This window comes from Uranotaenia lowii, chromosome 3 (genome assembly GCF_029784155.1).
Source record: "Uranotaenia lowii strain MFRU-FL chromosome 3, ASM2978415v1, whole genome shotgun sequence".
Classification (NCBI taxonomy): domain Eukaryota; kingdom Metazoa; phylum Arthropoda; class Insecta; order Diptera; family Culicidae; genus Uranotaenia; species Uranotaenia lowii.
This window is the reverse complement of record NC_073693.1, coordinates 252,081,274-252,101,032: the sequence shown is the minus strand read 5'-3', so window position 1 is coordinate 252,101,032 and position 19,759 is coordinate 252,081,274. Positions and strand designations below refer to the sequence as shown.

Sequence of the window (19,759 nt, the reverse complement as noted above, 5' to 3'; positions counted from 1 at the left end):
ATGGGCCATTCAACAATCTCTAAATCCGGACCAACATCAGTTTCCATGCCTTGGCTCAGCTTGGCGTTGACGATGTTCAGGATGTTCATCATAGGGCGCCCGGGCACGATGTATGTTAGCTTCTGTTCCTTGACACCTTCCGGGTGCATTTCTTCAATCACCGGAAGAGTGAAATCCTCCCAGGCCAGGGTGGATCAGATCCTGGACCGGTTTCTGTGTGGGTGTGGGAGTTAAACTTAAATTAAATTTCCCGTCGTCATGTGTTCCCAGGACCGATTGTCCTAGGTCAGTTAGATGGCGTTTCCCTCCGAAAGGTTGGTTGGAGGCACGATTTCAGATGGCCTGATATTTTGCTAAATTAACTTTGGCCAGTTTGGAGAAGTTTCACATGTTAGTTGGATGGTCAGTTTATGATGGCATCAAAATGTAGGTTAAATATATGCATGTGTTTAACATTTGCTTTTTAAATATGTGCTTTTCTTGAGTTAGAAGAGAGCTTTATCTAATAAAAAGATAAGTTGAGTCCATAGTAAATACAATGCGATGATATTTGGGACCTTATGAGTGCTCATAACTTTCGTACACTTGCATTCTAGATGGGTGCATAAAGTAGAACTAGATCCATAAATTGTTTATCTACATATGAACACATCAATGCTCAGTTTACGAGGTGATATAAGATGAATGAATCCAAGTATTCAAATCATCGGTGTTTTGGGACTTTACTGATCAATGCTCTCACTTTTTAGTGATATAGCTCATAAAACGCAGGATCGAAGTATTAGAGAGGTTTCAAAAGTTTTAAGCGATGACAACGGTACATTTCAGAGGACGAATGACAGCTACTGTTGAAATTCTCTCTAAATAAATCAAATAAGAATTAGAATTAGGTACAATTCTTACTAATGTACGCCATAGTGAGATGTGATAACGGTCATTACTAACCTAAAGACGTTTGCAGGTCAAGTGTTTTAGTGATAAGTTTCACGTCAAGGCAATAATACTCTAAAAACTTACTGAAAAAAATGTGGGTGTCATTCTTGAAAAAAAATTTGACTATTACGTGTCACGGAAACTGTAACCTTTAAAAATAAATCAACCTGTAATTAACAAAACCTGTAATTTTAAATTGTTTTCCTTGAAAGTTAACGAAGATTCATTTATTATTACAGCAAATGTCCTGTAAAAATGTTGTACACTAAACATTAAATGTCACGTAATTTGTTTTTTGACCTGTAAAATTACAATAAATGTCCTACTCCTTTTTGTTGCAGGACATTTGTGTAATTTTACAGGAAATAATTTTTGCTGTGTAATCAGATCACGTCGAATTAAGAATCAAAAAAGCATGCATGGCCTTGAGACAATGTCGACTTGACATCTGGAGAAACTGGAGATTTTTGTGGTCAAGATCTCAACAAAATTCAAAAAAATATATACATGTGCGTAGCCCATAGCTTTCAACTTCATTTTTTGTAGCATTTCGTATCGGATTTTTTTCCAATGCATGTTTTTTCGGATTTTTTTTATTAGGCTTTGAATAACAGAAAACCGAAAAACTGTTGCTGAAAATTTTCTGAAAAACATATTTGAGTTATGTTACAAAATTTCTTAAACTTTAAATACATCACGTATGATGTAAATGAAAAATAGTCCGAAAATGTTTTTTTTCTGAAATTATTGAAAAATGTAAGGGAATTGAGGTTAAAACAGCCATTACTCCGTTTCCCGAATCGTGCGGTGTTTTAAACAGCCTCCATTCGATTTCTCAAAATAAATTGTACAAGATAAGTCTATTTTTGTTCTAAATAAGTTTTTTTTCTGGATTGATTACAAAATATTGAGGAGTTAGGGTTTAAAATGGCTAAGTGAAGTAAAGTAAAGTTACGTTATTCTACGTCGATTGAAATTTGCGTCAGTCATGTACAATAGAACACCACGTGTTTGGGTATCTCGTCCACGTCACCGCATGTTAGGCAGACCGGCGAGGCCACATGTCCGAACCTGTCGTAATACTCATTGAAGCATCCATGACCAGTTAGGAATTGCGTCATGGAGAAATCCCCTTCGCCATGCTTTATCTCCATCCACTCCTTGATATTTGGGATCAAACGATGGGTCCACCTTCCTCTTTCTGAGCTGTCCCACAGCTGCTGCCAGTTGGCCATGTAGATATCCCTGACTTGTGTTTTCCCGTTTTGCGTGCCTCTGTTTTCGTAGCAATAGGAGTCCTTCACCAACAAAACCGAGATGGGCAAGACTCCCGCTACAACGCATGCTGCCTTCGACGAAACGGTACGGTATGCAGTGATAACCCGCAGATTCATTCGCCTAGGTTCACTGTTCAGCTTCTGCTGGCTACACTGGATGTTAGGGTCAGATTTCCATGCCCTTCATATCGAAGGATTGACGAAACCACACTCAAAATAACCCTCCGCTAACTTCTTCGGATCCCCGAGTTGATCGCCATTATCTTCGTAAGTGCGGCCGTTGCTGTTGCCGCCTTCTTGCAGACATACTCAACGAGGCTTTTAAAGCTGAGCCGGTCGTCAATCATCACACCCAAATATTCGATAGTGCATGAGCCAACTGTAATGCCTCTGAAGCTCTTGGCTGGACGATTTCTGTTGAGTAACCCGTCGCTAGTAGCACGACGTCGTCCGCGAAACCAACCAACTTTACTCCTTCTGGCAGGGTCAATGTCAGCACTTCGTCATACGTAATATTCCACAGGACCGGGCCCAGTATTGACCCTTGCGGTACTCCAGCTGTAATATCCATTTCCTGAAATCCTTCGCTCGCCATATATTGTAGCTTGCGGTTCTGGAAATAGCTTTCCACTAATTTGCAGAGATATTTCTGCCAGCTGACTATTAAAGGCGTTACGCACGTCCAGTGTTACTACCTCACAAAAACGATCCTTTTTTCAAGATCACCTTTTCCAGAACCTTTCTAACCGTATCCAGTAGGCATATTGGCCTCTAGGCCGATGGGTTCACCAATGGCTTTCTTGGTTTGGGCAGCAAAACCAGCGTCTGCCGTTCACAAACCTCTGGAAACATCCTTTCCTCAATACAAATGTGCAGTGGCGATCGGAATATTTCGAGAAATGTTCCGGCCTTAACTACAATGTTCTGGGTACCATCTGGACTTGAAGCCTTTTCCAGCTGAAGGGATTTTGCGATGTCGCGCAGTTTTTTCAACGATATTAACTCCTTCTCGCTCGTATCCTAGCCGTGGGGACTTGCGGCCTGCTATTGTGGGAACAGCTCTCTCGTTATTTCCCTCAGCTTGTTGGGGCACATTTCAGGTGGTGTGCTACCGCTTTTGCTTTTGGCCATGATTCTTATGTAGGCATCACCCCATGTTCGGTCATTGGCATCGAGACAAAGTTTCCTTAAACATGCCTTTTTACTCTCTTTAATTGCCTTGCAGAGGTTTCTTTTCGCATTTTTGAAAAGCGGCCTACGCTCATCTCTCTCCGTTTGAGTTCGTGCTCTTTGCATATTCCGCCTAGCGCAAAGGCAGCTGGCACGCAAATTCGCGATTGCCGCAGTCCAACAATAAACTGGTGGATGTGGGTTTTTACGATAAGCTCTCCTCTTCATTGCTGCGTCACAGGCACGTTTGAGTACTTTCGTCAGGTTAGCCGACAAGTTAGACAGGTTTTGCTCCCAAATGCTATTCGACAAAATGTTACCGTTATCTTGTGTGAAATAAACAATAGAATGGGATGTATAGAGACTAAAGAGACTATAGTAAACAAAGAGGCGCCATCTGATCCCTTTAAAAATAATGAGCTTGCAACCCTGCTGTAGGGCTCCCTTTATGACTGCTTGGTTTTGCTCGATTGGTATGACATTGACAGAAAACCAAAAATTCCAATCGTGACTATTCGTCTCTTTGTTTACTATAGGCTCGTGAATAGAGACTTGTTTTGCACAGGAAATATTCCAAAACTAATTTATTTTAAGTGTTTGTAAAATAATAACCAATAGCTATGATTTCAGGTATATAAAATTAAGAGCCGATTTGGTAAGCAAATCGGGTAAGATTTGAGATGTTAAAGGTAAAGTAAGATTGAAGGTAAGATAAAGGTATCATTAAAAAGGGTAAGAATAATTCATTGAATTTCCTTTTGATTCGTATCATATGAAAAAGGAACAACCAATAACTTGAAAACTGGGCAGCTATCTAACAGTATGCGTAATACCTGTCGTAGATTTATAACATTAAAAATGTTATTAATTTTATAACGGTTCCTCAAGTTATTGACTTGTTCATCCAAATAACACATACATTTACACATACTATGTGTATGTGGTGATTTGCATTGAAGATCAGCCGAACTAGTTATCTAAACAATGCAATTCAGCGCATGCGTTGGCAAAACTGCGGTGAATTCGTGCACCCATGGTGGATTATCTACATACATACATACAAGTTAGACAGTTTTTGCTCACACTTTAACACCTCGACAAAGACATTCTGGTCGAATTGTTTTGTTCTCCGGCGTCGTTCACCTACCATTACCTTTCCCCTGACTGACTGTGCACTGTTACCCACACGATAGCGGACCGCAAAGTGGTCGCTGTGAGTGTAGTCCTCGCTCGCCCTCCAATTACTTGTCCATCTGGGACTAGCAAATGTGATATCTATAATGGATTCGCGTTCCTCTCTACGGTAGGTCCTAGTATTACCTACGTTCGCCAGGTCCACATTCAGCCTTGAGAGTGCTTCAGGTAGACTCCATCCTCTGACGTTCGTAAGGGAACTATCTCATTCCTGGGCCCACGCATTGAAATCCCCCGCGATAATAATGGGGCTTCGACCTGTAAGCACCTCGACTATCTTATCCATCGTAGCGCTAAATTTCTCCATGGTCCTCCTCGGTGAAGCGTAGCAGCTCCAAAAGAAGATCCCATTGACTTTGGCTATCACGAAGCCTTCCTCACTCGATGTGACCAATTCTTGTATGGGAACTTTCCAGCCACCCCTAATTGTTTCATTCAGGGCTCTATAATAGGGGTCTGCTACAAACGCTATGTCTAGCTTCTCTTCCATCGCCATCTGTCGCGAACGCTGTTGTACTTCGTGACAATGGTTCAGGTTGACTTTTTTTTATGATGGCCCCATTGGCCCATTTGGGTCTATCCTCCACCCCATACGCTTCTTTAGGAGAAGGAGGGACTTTTTATCCTCTGGATAGTTATGGTAACATTAATAGTTAAATTTCTGTACGACTTAATCGTCTTACTCCCGCGTATGTCCATCACCGTACAATTTTCTATCTGATGCTTCGTCAGAACTTCAACACATTGAAATGATCCTTTTTAGGATTAGTCTTTGTATCAAATTGTCTGTTTGACATATTGTACGACAGTACTGACAAAACTGACAAGTTTCTTAAAATCATTCAAGTTAGAACTGTTTTTGCTGTTCATCGGTAGATCACTTTACATCTTCAATCCGTTGTATAAAATAGATCGTTTGCTCATCGCTTTTTCGGGTTTAGCAATCTTAAATCTTGAACTCTCCCTGTACTGTATTTGTGGAAATCGATTCCGTACTGCAGACCATCTAATAAATGAGTTGGTAACATTCCTTTAATAATTTTGAATTTAAAAATTAAACTGTTGTATGTAATACTCAGATTTACTGACAACCTTTGTGATAAGCTGCATATCAAGCAATAAAGCACTTGGAGTAAATCGGTTTCATTGTACCTATTATCACTCTCATTATCTTGTTTTGAATTCTTTGTAGCTGCTTTGTATGCGTGTCTGATGCATGTAGCAGTATTGTAGCGCTATAGTCAAAGTGTGGCGTTATAACCAGATCCCTGCAACGTTACACGATTTGTCTATGTATCGTGTGACCAACATCTTTTGAATATGTGCTCGTGAATCTCGTTTTTAAGCTTTTTTTCCTCAGATTTAAGCTTTTTTTGCCTTGAGAGCATAGGAGACGAAAGCTTAAATCTGAGGAAAAAAGCTTAAATCTGTCAAAACGAGGGGAAAAAAGGGGAAATCTGAAAGATGTGCTCCATACGGTTTGAATAGCGTTGCCGCCGCATGGTTATAACTGATTTCACGTAGATTATTTTTTGACTAGAATGTCATGTATCAATTAAAGTTTCCACATTCGAATTTCGATTAAAAAAAAAAGGCTAAACTACATCCGATGGTGGTAATTACTAGAATGAATTTATTGTTCCTTGAGCCTAACATTCATTCCCTAATTCTCACCGAACGACGATTCTCGTGGATGGTGTCGGGTGGCTTTACGCTGCTGTCCGTTAGCAACTTGGGTTCAAATTTAATATCGCTAAGCAGGGTGATTCGTCTTCGCTGTTGTTCGTTGTGAACTTGGGTTCGAGTTTAATATTGCTGACAATGCTGTCTGGATGCCGGCGTGTGTTCTTTCGTCCGGTGGTTCGATGCATTTAGATCCCAATGAGGTTACGTCTCTAACTCGTCCCCCCTTTTCGCCTTGGTTGTTAACTACGATGTTCTTCCTAGTAAAATTAGTAGGTTCTTCGGGGCTGATGGATGATTGGTTTGTAACTGATCTACTTATTCGGCAAAGTACTCCGTATTTCATAGCAATCTTTTAATAGTATAGTCGATGTTACCTACAAAATTTAGCTTTTCATCGATTTGCACTCCCAGGTATTTGACTTGACGTACTCTTTCGATTGCACAACCATCAATAGATAGGTTTGAACAGACTCCGATTTTGCGATTTACAATAATCACCCAAATGGTTTTATCGAGGTTTAGACACAATTTTCGATGTTTTAAAAAATTAGCAATATTTTTCAAATACGCATTTACTTCTTGTATGACGTGTTCCAAATCATTGCCACTCCAACAGGAGACTGAGTCATTCGCAAATAGCTTCAGACGACCATACTGTAAATTTTTTTTTATGTCATTGATGTAAAGTATGAATAACAAAGCACATAACACCCTACTGAAGTTATTTTCTCTATATCCAGAGAATGAATCCATTGTTGTTTTATCTTCCATAACTTTTTTTGGTAGTTTAAATGGTTAAAAATTTTAAGGCAAAAATTTCAGTCCTTTAAATTCAAAAAAGATTAAAATGAAGTTTAGATTTAATTATTGGTTTTTTTTTCTATTCTTAAATTTCATTGCTTCATTTTAAAAGATCTTTCACTTTATGAAAAGACGTGAAAAAAAGTTCTGAAATTATGAAAACATTGAAAAACAAAATTGATGTCACATTTTATACACAGCTGTATCCAATTAATTTGATAGCGAACCGAGTGCTTTTTGAATATTAATTAAAAAGCATAAAGCCGTATTATTGAGTTAAAGTGGACCGTTTCAAGTTTCTCTTCCGTTATTAAGTGGATTATTGAATTTTATCATATGGCTGTTTGTTGACTCTGGCCATGCAAACATGTTTTCGATAACAACAATTTTGAAGCTGTGTATTCAGAAGGCATAAAAAACGCTCGTAATATTTCGGAAAATTATTACGCTTTTATTGATGATATTCCGTTGTATATTATTGTTTTTGATAAAAACAGACTTTACGGTTTGAGAACCTTTGAAACATGATTTTTTCCCAAAAATTGTAGCATAAGGCAGATTTTGAATTATTTGCATTAATTTAATCCTAATTTTAATGGAACCACAAAATAAATGGAAATACCAAGAAATTTCCTCATATGCGAATGAATATCTCCAATGATAACAAACTCAATCTGTTGGCGGAATGAATTTCCACATCACTCATATACCTCATCAATTTCCATCGATTGGAAGGCAGCGGCAGAAGCAGCATCCCCAACCGAACCCATAAATGGTAGATGAAAAATCAATGGACTAACACAAAATGCTAAGCGTTCACGCATTATGTACGGTTTTCACCTTTTCCCACCCATACGAATCCGAATGGTGAGTATGAGGCTGCTGCTGCAGGTGAAACATGTTATACTAGAAGGAGGAAAGGGTGGATGGCTTTTTTCAATTTTACGCACAATAAACTCCATTATAGGCAAATCATGGCTAGCAAACGTTACAGGCCTCACTCGTCGGATGAAGTGGGAAGCGAGAGGAAATCCAAACAGAAAAACGCTCTCGAAAGGTTGATCAAGAAAATACAGGAAAAAATAAAACGTAAAATAAATCAGCGGTTCGTTCCTGGCCTGTCTACCTTTGGAATCAGCTAAAGATGAATACCAATATGTAAAAATAGAAGACACCGACGTCCGACGAGTGGGAAAAAGGTTTAAATAAAAGTAACCGAAAAGAAAATGAAGGAAAATGGTCAAAACAGGTTTCTGCGTGGCAACAGGAGATTTCGATAAATGTCAAACCCTTGTCAAGGTTTCAGCTTCCAGTCATCATTAAAGATACCGGAATACTGGGCAATTGATGGCTGCTTGAAATCGACGAATTTTTTCAAGCAATCCTTGAATGATATTATTAAAATGAAATTCATCGAATTTTGATCCTCTTATTCAAATAAAACAACCCGTTGAACAAATTTAAGAATAAAGCAAAGTTAAATTTATCAGTTTTTTCCTCCCATACTTATTTGAAACCCTTATGTTTTTGTTTTCTTTATTAGTTTTTAATCATACATTTAAATAATATCTCAATCAATAAGACAGAAGCGGTTCTGCAAATGACCTTAAAAAATCATTACACTTGTGATTGCATTCGAAAAATTAGTTTGGCTGTAAGATAACATAATGAATTGTATTGAATTGTATATTGTATTGTATTGTATTGTATTGTATTGTATTGTATTGTATTGTATTGTATTGTATTTATTGTATTGTGAAGTCTGCTTCATTTAATATTGGAACAAATTCTTTTGCTCATTGTGGCGCTCCTAGAGAACGGATTTGGAAACTTTTTTCATCCACGTGTCGGGAAATTTATTACCTTTCATCATGTATTTATGTCATAACACCAAACGATAGCATTTTGTAAACAACCGCCATGGAAGCCGAACGGAGAGATCAAATTGTGCACAGTTTTCTTGAAAATCCATTGTTGTCGGCATCGAAGCTAGCTAAACAGCTTAAAATGCCCAGAAATACCGTATGGCGTGTTATCAAGCAGTACAAGGAAACATTGACGACGGCTCGGAAGCCGCATTCGAAGCGTCGGAGTGGAACTGTCGACCGGAAACTGCGTGGGAAAGTCATCAAGGCCGTCAAGAGGAATCTCAATCTTTCAGACCGCGATTTGGCCAATAAGTTCCAGGCCGCTCACAGTACGGTGCGACGAATTCGTCTCCGGGAAGGAATAAGGTCATTCCGAGCCAGCAAACAGCCAAATCGGACGCTGAAGCAGAACAATGTGGCCAGAATCCATGCTCGAAAGCTGTACGACCAAGTGCTGACCAAGTTCGACGGATGTAAAGTCTGCTTCATTTAATATTGGAACACAAACAATTGCGTGTAGTTCAGTCATTTATTAACGAATTCATAATTTGTTTTTCATACAAATGTAGCATTTTCTTTACTCTTTCATAAAAAAAAATTAAAAAAATTATTCATTGCTGTTTCGAAGAAATTCTCGTACTCGTACTCGTAAGAAAACTGTGCACAATTTGATCTCTCGATTCGGCTTCCATGGCGGTTGTTTACAAAATGCTATCGTTTGGTGTTATGACATAAATACATGGTGAAAGGTAATGAATTTCCCGACACGTGGGTGAAAAAAGTTTCCAAATCCGTCCACTAGGAGCGCCACAATGAGCAAAAGAATTTGTTTCAATATTAAATGAAGCAGACTTTATTGTTTTGTATTGTATTGTATTGTATTGTATTGTAATATCGACTTTAAATTTGAGATAAATTTTTACGGTTTCACATTGAATGTCAAACTGAAAAACAAAAATTTACATGTGGGTTTTTTTTAACTAAGAGTACATTGTGCGAATCTTCCTCCTATCATGCCTTGGGGTCGCAACAATGTTTCGCTCAAGCGATTTGGAACAGTTTTTCCGCGAATCGTTCGCAAATCCGTAGGTATTGAGCGCGTACGCTCATTCTGTCATTCACGTCACCTGTCAAGGTGCAAAACAAAAGCTAGCAAATATGCTTGCTAGCGAGAGCGCTTCTGATTTTCGCCGCACTACTGTTGCTGATGTGCATTTTCCGCGCGCGCTTTTCCACGTCAGCTTCCACACTTTCGCGCCAAGAATCCGGTTCCCCTCCAAGTTAATGCGGTGGGGTACATTATTTTCCAGACGGATGACGACGCCGACGACGTTGAACGGAAATCATCCATCTTGGATGGTTCTTCTTTTGCCCGCGTTTATTCTTTGTTTGCTGGAAAATGGTTTTGTTACTAAGGTACAGATAGCATTTATGGAACGATAATTGCGTTTCGGAGGAAATGCATGAGGTTTGACTTTTCGAATGAATCGTTGCTTATCTTTAATTTGAATATTGATCCTGTAAGATTTCAAGAAGAAAATATTGCATTCATCACTTGGTGACTTTGATTTGGTTGCTTATTATAAAAAACTTTCATTTGAATATCAATGTAGACTGTGTATATGATAGATAGGGTAGTAAATTTCAGATATTACTATTTATATCATTGCATAAAAAAGCATTTCAATAAGCACTCATTGAAGCTGGTTATCGAAGCTCTCTTTTATGTGAATTTGATTATATACTTCTTTAAATAAAATTCAAATTTTCTAAATTATTTTTTCCTCCATTTCTTTGCAGAAAACATGAATGAAACCCCCTGTATGAGTTGACAATAGGTTTCTTGGAACGCACAAATCCAATAAATAATAACTAAAGGTAAGTAAATGCTTGTAAAATCATTTAGTTTTACAACCTCTAGAAATACATGATAACATATGCCACCATCTCCAAAATCGTGGGTCGGAATAAACAAGTACAAACCCAAGTAACCAAATGTCACATGTCAACTTGAATGAAGGCTTTGAAAGTTACATATTGGCCGACAAAGAGAATCAACTGCCTTATTTCCTCGAGTAAGTTTTATGTTCTCATTGATGAACTAGAAAGTTGCAAAAGTGATTTATATGAACGTTGTATGGGGCTCAAGTCACAAGGGGACAAAAATGCTTAAAGCGGGACTTGTTTTGCCCAATTCCTATGAGTAAACTATATATACTCATTAATGAACTTGAAAGTTGCAAAAGCACTTTATATGTACCTTGTACGGAACTTAAGTCACATGAAGGGCACATAAGTGCTTAAAACGGAATTCACTAAGTCACAAAATTGTATTGAGGTGCTTTCAAAGTCATATCACCACTTCGAGGTTTAATTTCAGATAGAACAACATCTAGGAATGGTTTTGTGGTAGCGATTCGATTCTCACCACGAAGTTCGGGGGTAGTAATTTGGTACTTAAGTGAACATTCTGATGCGATATGTGTAGGAAATGTAGGAAAAAGCAATTGAGCAATTTGTTGAGTTTGAAATCCGGCGCCTGGTATCATAACGGCACCATGTACTGAACATAGTAAATAATCAGGAGAAGGTAATATGAACCGATGCCAAGGGTGCAATTGAGATAGAGAGAGAAATTTTTGCTCATTTTATGGTTTTTTGGAACCTGAGTTAAAAGGCCGCTGGAAGCTGAATAGATCGTCATGAGGACTTGTTTTGGAACTTGAAAGTATCAATAAGAACTTAAATTTTAAGCTGCATAGAACGAACTTCAAATCAATGAAGGAGCTGAGCAAGCTTTTTCGTACCTAGTTTATGGGACTTTTGGTTCCTTGGAAATACAAACAACAAAAAACGATTTTTTGAACCAAAACTAATGGCTTTCAGTTCAGTGAATTAAATTCTTTTTTCTCATAATCATTGATCTAGTTAAGAATAAACTTATACAAACCACCCAAACTAGACGCTTACAAAACCTAATCGTTTTATATTTGATATGAAATGTCATAAAAGTAGCAAAACAAATTCGAAGAAAACAATTATCCAACATCATAAACAAAACTAAAACCTTCAACTATTTGTTCGAGTATCTTATTGTTGAATTTTCTTTTATCATTCAAGATGACTCTTAATCAAGTGGTATCCATTTTCACCGGTAATTTCACACGAAAATACTGATTTTTGCAGGTTCTTGCTTAAAATAAAAGGTTTACTGTAGTTATGCAATTTTCGGAAAAACAATGAAAAAAATTTTTAACGACAAAGTATTTCTTTGAGCAAAAGTCGTTTAAAGTCGTAAAACAAATCTTCTTTACATTTTTAAGCAAAAAAATGGGATTAAAAAAGGTTAATCTTCCCTGAAAGAGATCATGAAAATAGGAAACGGGAATTAAATTATCCATCTATCTTCTACAGTTTCGCCTGAACTACTCTCCAAACTATTCTAAAGTGAAAATTATCCACAACCAAATATTTGAAAAATCTAAAAAAAATTATAATCTTACGCAACAAAAATGGATGTAATCGGTCATTATTTGACGAAATGACATGCTTTTCAAATTGAGCGTTCCGGTCGAGGCGGTCGAACAATTTGACGCCTCAAGGTGATGAATACCATCCTTATAAATGCAAGTTCAAATTCGAAGCCTAAAAACTTTTTTTTCATCTCCACCCTGTATTGAAATGCGGTCTTCGGATGAAATGCTCGTCATAATTTAAGGTATAAGTACAAACATATTCAAATTGTTAAAAATTTCTTAAATGGAAAACTATAGCATAAGGTTGCTTGAATTTTTTCCACTCCAATCCGGGTCTAGCAATTCCGGGCATTCTTTAAAAACCCGATTTAATACACTTAACAGTGGATTGGAGCCTTTCTAACAGAGTTTAAATTATATTTGGAAATATATAAAATAATATAGAATATACATGATAGATTCCTTCCCTCTGAATCATATAAGAATGATTTCAGATATTCAAACACGAAAAATTCCAATCTCAATATAAAAAAATGATGCCTGGTACGTTTTTTTGGGGAAAAGCGAACTGGTATGTAAGGAGCTCATTTTATGTATGGAAAGAATGGTATTTAAACAGTAGAATTTCCAAGATTTATAACACGCTGAAATGGTGCCGTGGTAGCAACCAGAACTTTCACGTTGCTGGTCACGGTTCGAATCTTACTGTTTTTTTATGCTTTTTTTTACTGAATAAGTAAAACCAACTACAATATTGATGGATAGCCGTGACGCGTGCCCTAGCATGATACCTTTTTTAGAGCTCAACCATGCATAGAGGAAAAATTCCCACAAAGGAGGGGAAAGTAATATGACTATTAAATGATAAATCTCATTCTGGAAACTAAATCTGAAATCTTATTCTGATTCTAAAGTTTGAATTTTGAGTTACAACACTTAGTCTAATATTTGAATATATTCAAATTCCAGGTTGATCTTTAATCCGAATTCTTAATCAGAATCTAAATCTGAATTCTCAATCTGAATTCTGAATTTGAACTCTGAATTTGAATTCTAAATCTGTATTCTGAATCTGAATTCTGAATCTGAATTCTGAATCTGAATTCTGAATCTGAATTCTGAATCTGAATTCTGAATCTGAATTCTGAATCTGAATTCTGAATCTGAATTCTGAATCTGAATTCTGAATCTGAATTCTGAATCTGAATTCTGAATCTGAATTCTGAATCTGAATTCTGAATCTGAATTCTGAATCTGAATTCTGAATCTGAATTCTGAATCTGAATTCTGAATCTGAATTCTGAATCTGAATTCTGAATCTGAATTCTGAATCTGAATTCTGAATCTGAATTCTGAATCTGAATTCTGAATCTGAATTCTGAATCTGAATTCTGAATCTGAATTCTGAATCTGAATTCTGAATCTGAATTCTGAATCTGAATTCTGAATCTGAATTCTGAATCTGAATTCTGAATCTGAATTCTGAATCTGAATTCTGAATCTGAATTCTGAATCTGAATTCTGAATCTGAATTCTGAATCTGAATTCTGAATCTGAATTCTGAATCTGAATTCTGAATCTGAATTCTGAATCTGAATTCTGAATCTGAATTCTGAATCTGAATTCTGAATCTGAATTCTGAATCTGAATTCTGAATCTGAATTCTGAATCTGAATTCTGAATCTGAATTCTGAATCTGAATTCTGAATCTGAATTCTGAATCTGAATTCTGAATCTGAATTCTGAATCTGAATTCTGAATCTGAATTCTGAATCTGAATTCTGAATCTGAATTCTGAATCTGAATTCTGAATCTGAATTCTGAATCTGAATTCTGAATCTGAATTCTGAATCTGAATTCTGAATCTGAATTCTGAATCTGAATTCTGAATCTGAATTCTGAATCTGAATTCTGAATCTGAATTCTGAATCTGAATTCTGAATCTGAATTCTGAATCTGAATTCTGAATCTGAATTCTGAATCTGAATTCTGAATCTAAATTATGTATGAGTATGTAGAAATGAAAAAAAAAACATAAATTCATTCTTCAACGCGGGTAAAAAAAACGAGGGTCATAAGATCTTCATATAAATTCCCCCCCAACGCAGTTTTCTGTACGGCTCTGCATTTTGTTGACACCCGGCATGGCTATAGACACTATAATTTCATATATGAAATTATAGTGTCTAATAGGCATGGCGGACTCTGAAGGAAACGCCCATCCGCCATTTGCTGCATTGAAAAGCAAGAAGTGTAAGATATAAACACTGTTGCCGTATTTGCCCCAGCAGACTGAGAAACTGCCCAGACCACGGTGCGTCTTAGTAATGCCTTTTACCTATTTGAGTTTGAGCCGCTCTTTATCAAGCGTGCCGATGGTTTATTGGATAGCGCTTGCAACTTTGGATCTGAAGGGTTTCGGTTCAATTCTCGAGTCAGTAAATTTTAATTTTTTATTTTGATTATCTCTAATTAATAAATGATTGCTGGTGCTGCTGCTTCGAGGCGCCACTAGCAACTTTTTTTTATGCCATAATAAGTATGATATGTATTTCGTAAAGAAAACGGTTTCAACTATTTTGTTTTTTTCCCGTTTTTGAAAGGGTTGTGTAGGAAAAAAAATGCATTCTTTTGAGACTAAAATCATTTTAATTGCGCAGCCCAGTTTCGCAAAAACGTTCTTGACATTTTTAAAATGGCACATACAAATCCACGGACATCAACAGAACTCGTCGAGCTGAGTCGATAGGTACCTATAAAGGTATGCCTAAGACCCATAATTAATGATCTCCCCAATCGACCGATAACCAAACCTTTCTGTTAGAAAGGCAAAACCTAGCAAAATCCGGGCATGGATTTCAATTTTTCAAATCCAAATACCAGGCAATAACTGGGCAAAATTTAGGTGTTATTGTATATAAAAGCGAAGAAAAAATTAAAAAAAAAAGAAATTAATATTTTATGAATGTAATTGCAGACTTCCAAAAACATTTTGGAACACTTAAATATTTAAAGGTTTATAAAAGTAAATCAGCGAAATTATTTGAAACAACCGTTGAAAATGTCCATACCGTTAATCGATTTTGGTGAAACTTACTCAAAAACATTGATTGTTTTTTGGTTTCCTTGTGAAAATTGTGAAAAAATCCGGGCAATATCCGGACTTTTTTCACGATATCCGGGCAACCGGGCCGGACCGAACTTTCTCGAAATTTTGTACTAAATATCCGGGCAAACCCGGATAAAACCGGGCAACCTGGCAAGCTTACTATAGCATATTTGAAATGCACTCCCCGCTCCCCCAAATTTTTCAAATTTAAAATTCTATGCATCTCAAAAGGAAGTAAACATTGTTTCCTTGTCAGTGCCGTGCTAACGGGGGGAGTTTTAGGGGTTTCAACTCCCCCATTAAGATTTTTACTAAGTAAAATTTTTAGATCAGAAATAAGTTAACCATAAGGAGTGTACTCGAAAAAATGCAAAACTTTGTTTTATAAATGACTTTTGAATGCATGGATATAAATTGATGAAATTTTCATTGAAGATACTTAGTAATGTGTGTAATGTGTGTAACTTAGACTCCATCAACTTTGCCCTAACTGAACCGATGTCCCTGACTTGTAACTATGCCTTTACTGGTTCGAAGCCCCCGATTGGTAACTTTGGCTTAACTGGACTAAAGTTCTCAGCTAACCCAAAATCTTAGAGCAACTTTGCCTTGACTAAACTGTCTTGAACTAAACCAGAGTTCAAAACTAGATCGTAGTTCCCGACTGACAGTTTTTACTTATTTGTTCTAATGCCCTTATCTAAATCATATCTACAACAGGTGCCTTAGCTGGACCGAAGTTCAAACTGAACCAAAATCATCCACTGACAATTTTGAATAATCTGGACCGCAGTTTCTTAACTGAACCGAAGGTTTCGACTGACAGCTTTGCCTTAACTTGCCTAAACTGGACCGAAGTCACTGACAGGCAACTTCGGCTTATCTAAACAAAAGTGATGAACTGACCGAAGTCCTGAATTTTACTGAATTTCTGAACTTGGCCGAAGTCCTGAACTGAACCGAAGTCCTTACTGAACAGAAGTCCAAACTGGACCTGAGTCCTAAATTGGACCGAAGTCCTAAACTGGACTGAAGTCCTAAACTGGACCGAAGTTCTTAACTGGACCGAAGTCCTAAACTGGACCGAAGTAATAAACTGGACAGAAGTAATAAACTGGACAGAAGTCCTAAACTGGACCAAAATCCTTACTGGACCGAAGTCCTAAACTTTACCGAAGTTCTAAAGTGGACCGAAGTCTTAACTGGTCCGAAGTCCTAAACTGGACCGAAGTCCTAAACTGGACCGAAGTAATAAAATGGTCCGATGTCCTAAACTGGACCAAAATCCTTACTGGACCGAAGTCCTAAACTGGACCGAAGTCCTAAACTGGACCGAAGTCCTAAACTGGACCGAAGTCCTAAACTGGTCCGAAGTCCTAAACTGGACCGAAGTAATAAACTGGACAGAAGTCCTAAACTGGACCAAAATCCTTACTGGATCGAAGTCCTGAACAAGACAGAAGTTCTAAACTGGATCGAAGTTCTAAACTGGATCGAAGTAATAAACTGGACCGAAGTCCTAAACTGGACAAAAATCCTTACTGGATCGAAGTCCTGAACAAGACCGAAGTCCTAAACTGGTCCGAAGTCCTAAACTGGACCGAAGTCCTCAACTGGACCGAAGTCCTCAACTAGACCGAAGTCCTAAACTGGACCGAAGTCCTAAAATTGACCAAAGTCCTAAACTGGTCCGAAGTCCTAAACTGGACCGAAGTCCTAAACTGGTCCGAAGACCTAAACTGGACCGAAGTAGTAAACTGGACCGAAGTCCTTAACTGGACCGAGGTAATAAAATGGTCTGAAGTCCTAAACTGGACCAAAATCCTTACTGGACCGAAGTCCTCAACTGAACCGAAGTCCTAAACTGGACCGAAGTAATAAACTGGACCGAAGTCCTCAACTGAACCGAAGTCCTAAACTGGGCCGAAGTCCTAAACTGGACCGAAGTTCTAAAGTGGACCGAAGTCTTAACTGGTCCGAAGTCCTAAACTGGACCGAAGTCCTAAACTGGACCGAAGTAATAAAATGGTCCGATGTCCTAAACTGGACCAAAATCATTCTGGCAGCACTGGCTTGATGACTGGTTGATAGTTGATATACTCTTTAAATTTTAACAATTTTACTATAGTTTTACTCAATTTTAAATAATTCAATCGTGTTTCAATGATAAATTATGTGATGTGTTTCAAAAATCAATTGCCGTTTTGTGTCTATTGTGTGTTTCTGTTGTGATAATCAACTTATTAATTTTCTCGATACCCAGATCTGTTGAGTGCTTGGGTGGCGGGAAAAAAAAAACAAGCTGAGGTAATAGCGGCTTTGGTCATACGGTGTGATAATCTATTCGTGAGTAATATCGTGCCATTTGAGTTTACTACTGCTCACTTAATCTTATGGTTCATTTGTGAACTTTGTACCACCAGCAGTTTGCAAGTTCGAATCCGATTCATTGAAACAATCGATACGTAAGTACCCAACCCAAACCTAAAAAAGTCCCGAGAAAGTGAAAAGTTTGTTGGCCAATCTGTAAGTAGATGGAACGCATTTTGGTACAAGACTGAATAACTTTAATTGCCTCATAGCCTTGTGAGTAAATGGAAAGCAAGTGCCTCACTGATGAGTAGTCCTCAGTCCCAGCATCCGCAAATGAAACTGCTCTGTTAGTAAATGGAACGCAAAGCGGTGATAAGCTAACATTCTTAACACCTAACACCTATTCCTCCAGAGATTGTTTTCAACTTTAATTGCCTCTTCGCCGAAAGTAGCCTTGTGAGTAAATGGAAAGCAAGTGCCTCACTGACGAGTAGTCCTCAGTCCCAGCATCCGCAAATGAAACTGCTCTGTTAGTAAATGGAACGCAAAGCGGTTATAAGCTAACATTCTTAACACCTTAACGCCTATTCCTCCAGAGATTGTTTATACTACTGTTACTGCTGCTTCTGCTGGTTATACGTTGAAACAATAGTCATAATTTGCTTCGAACGGACTGTTTGTGGGCTCAATACTGAACGGGTGATGAGAAAAAACAATTACCCCGCATTGAACTGTTTATGCCTGTAGACTCGCTCGCTAGTGGGAACGATAGTTCTTGGCGAAGGGTAGATTGACTGGTTTCTGACGCTGAATGGGCAATTTGTACCTCGCACAAATAACTTTGATGCTAATTGGGTACAGTTGTCCCGCGTGGAAAAGTATGTTAGTTGATCTGGCGCTGAAAGGATATTGCATATCCCGCGTAGATTGTTTGAAAGCGTAAAGTTGTCCAGTTCGAATGACTACTAGGATAAAAAATAATTAGATAACTGTAAGCTCAAATTGGTGTTCCCTTATATATATATTTATTTTTTTTTAACCAGCATTACCAAAGACCGCTCTCAATTGTTTTGTTTTTTTTTAATCCTTTCTTAATTAAAATTTGTCTTGTGTCTTATTTATTGAAATTTTTGTATTTGTATTTGTTAACATTATCACACAACTTTAAGTAGATTTTTTTTTAAATTCTAAAAATAATAGGTGTTTTTTTTATATTCTCTATTGATAACATCGTACGATTTATTTTAATTACACATTTTAAACCGATAATCATAAGTAGTTACTTTTTATCTTAAATTTATCCAAGAGTGTTTGTGCTTTTTTCTTATTGAGAGCTCCAAAACTTGATTCTCGACTTTTGCTTTCTGTTGAGTTGTCTAACGTTTTCCTTTCAAATAAAATGGACAAAGAAAATGATGTGATGATATGTATCGATTGCGAGCGTCCTGAAAAAAATGTCAACTCACTTCTAACATGTGCGTACTGCTTCACAAATGCCCATTTCCGTTGCCGTAATTTAATCGGAAGCGCTGCTCGAAAAATGAAAGATCAGTTATTCTTTTGCAAACCGAGTTGTTCAGAAATTTATTTTAAAATTATTAATTCAAAAATTAACCAAACTTCCATCATTGATAGTTTCAAAACTGAACTTACCTCAACAATTCAAAATGCAGTCTCAAATGAAATGCGAGCAATAAAATCGGAATTTCAAACAGTGACCGCGGCTATAGAAACATCCCAAGAATTCTTGTCATCAAAATTTGACACTATCCAAACAGATTTTAAAAATTTGAAAACTGAAAATGAAACTCTTAAAGTAGAGGTGTCTGAACTAAAACAAACACAATCCTTTCTTTCTGGCAAAGTTGCAAAGCTGGAAAATCAGTTGGACAAAGTAAGTAAAAGTTCGATCTCTAAAAATGCCATGATTTT

The 19,759-nt window shown here is 37.3% G+C and overlaps 1 protein-coding gene across 1 annotated transcript in view; it reads left to right on the top strand.

Annotated features, from left to right (window-relative positions):
- The window catches only part of LOC129753289 (voltage-dependent calcium channel type A subunit alpha-1-like), a 260,599-nt gene that overhangs the window by 36,109 nt on the left and 204,731 nt on the right, over positions 1–19,759 (top strand). The window contains 1 exon segment of the mRNA XM_055749089.1: positions 10,730–10,807. The gene's annotated coding sequence lies outside the window, so the exon portion shown is untranslated.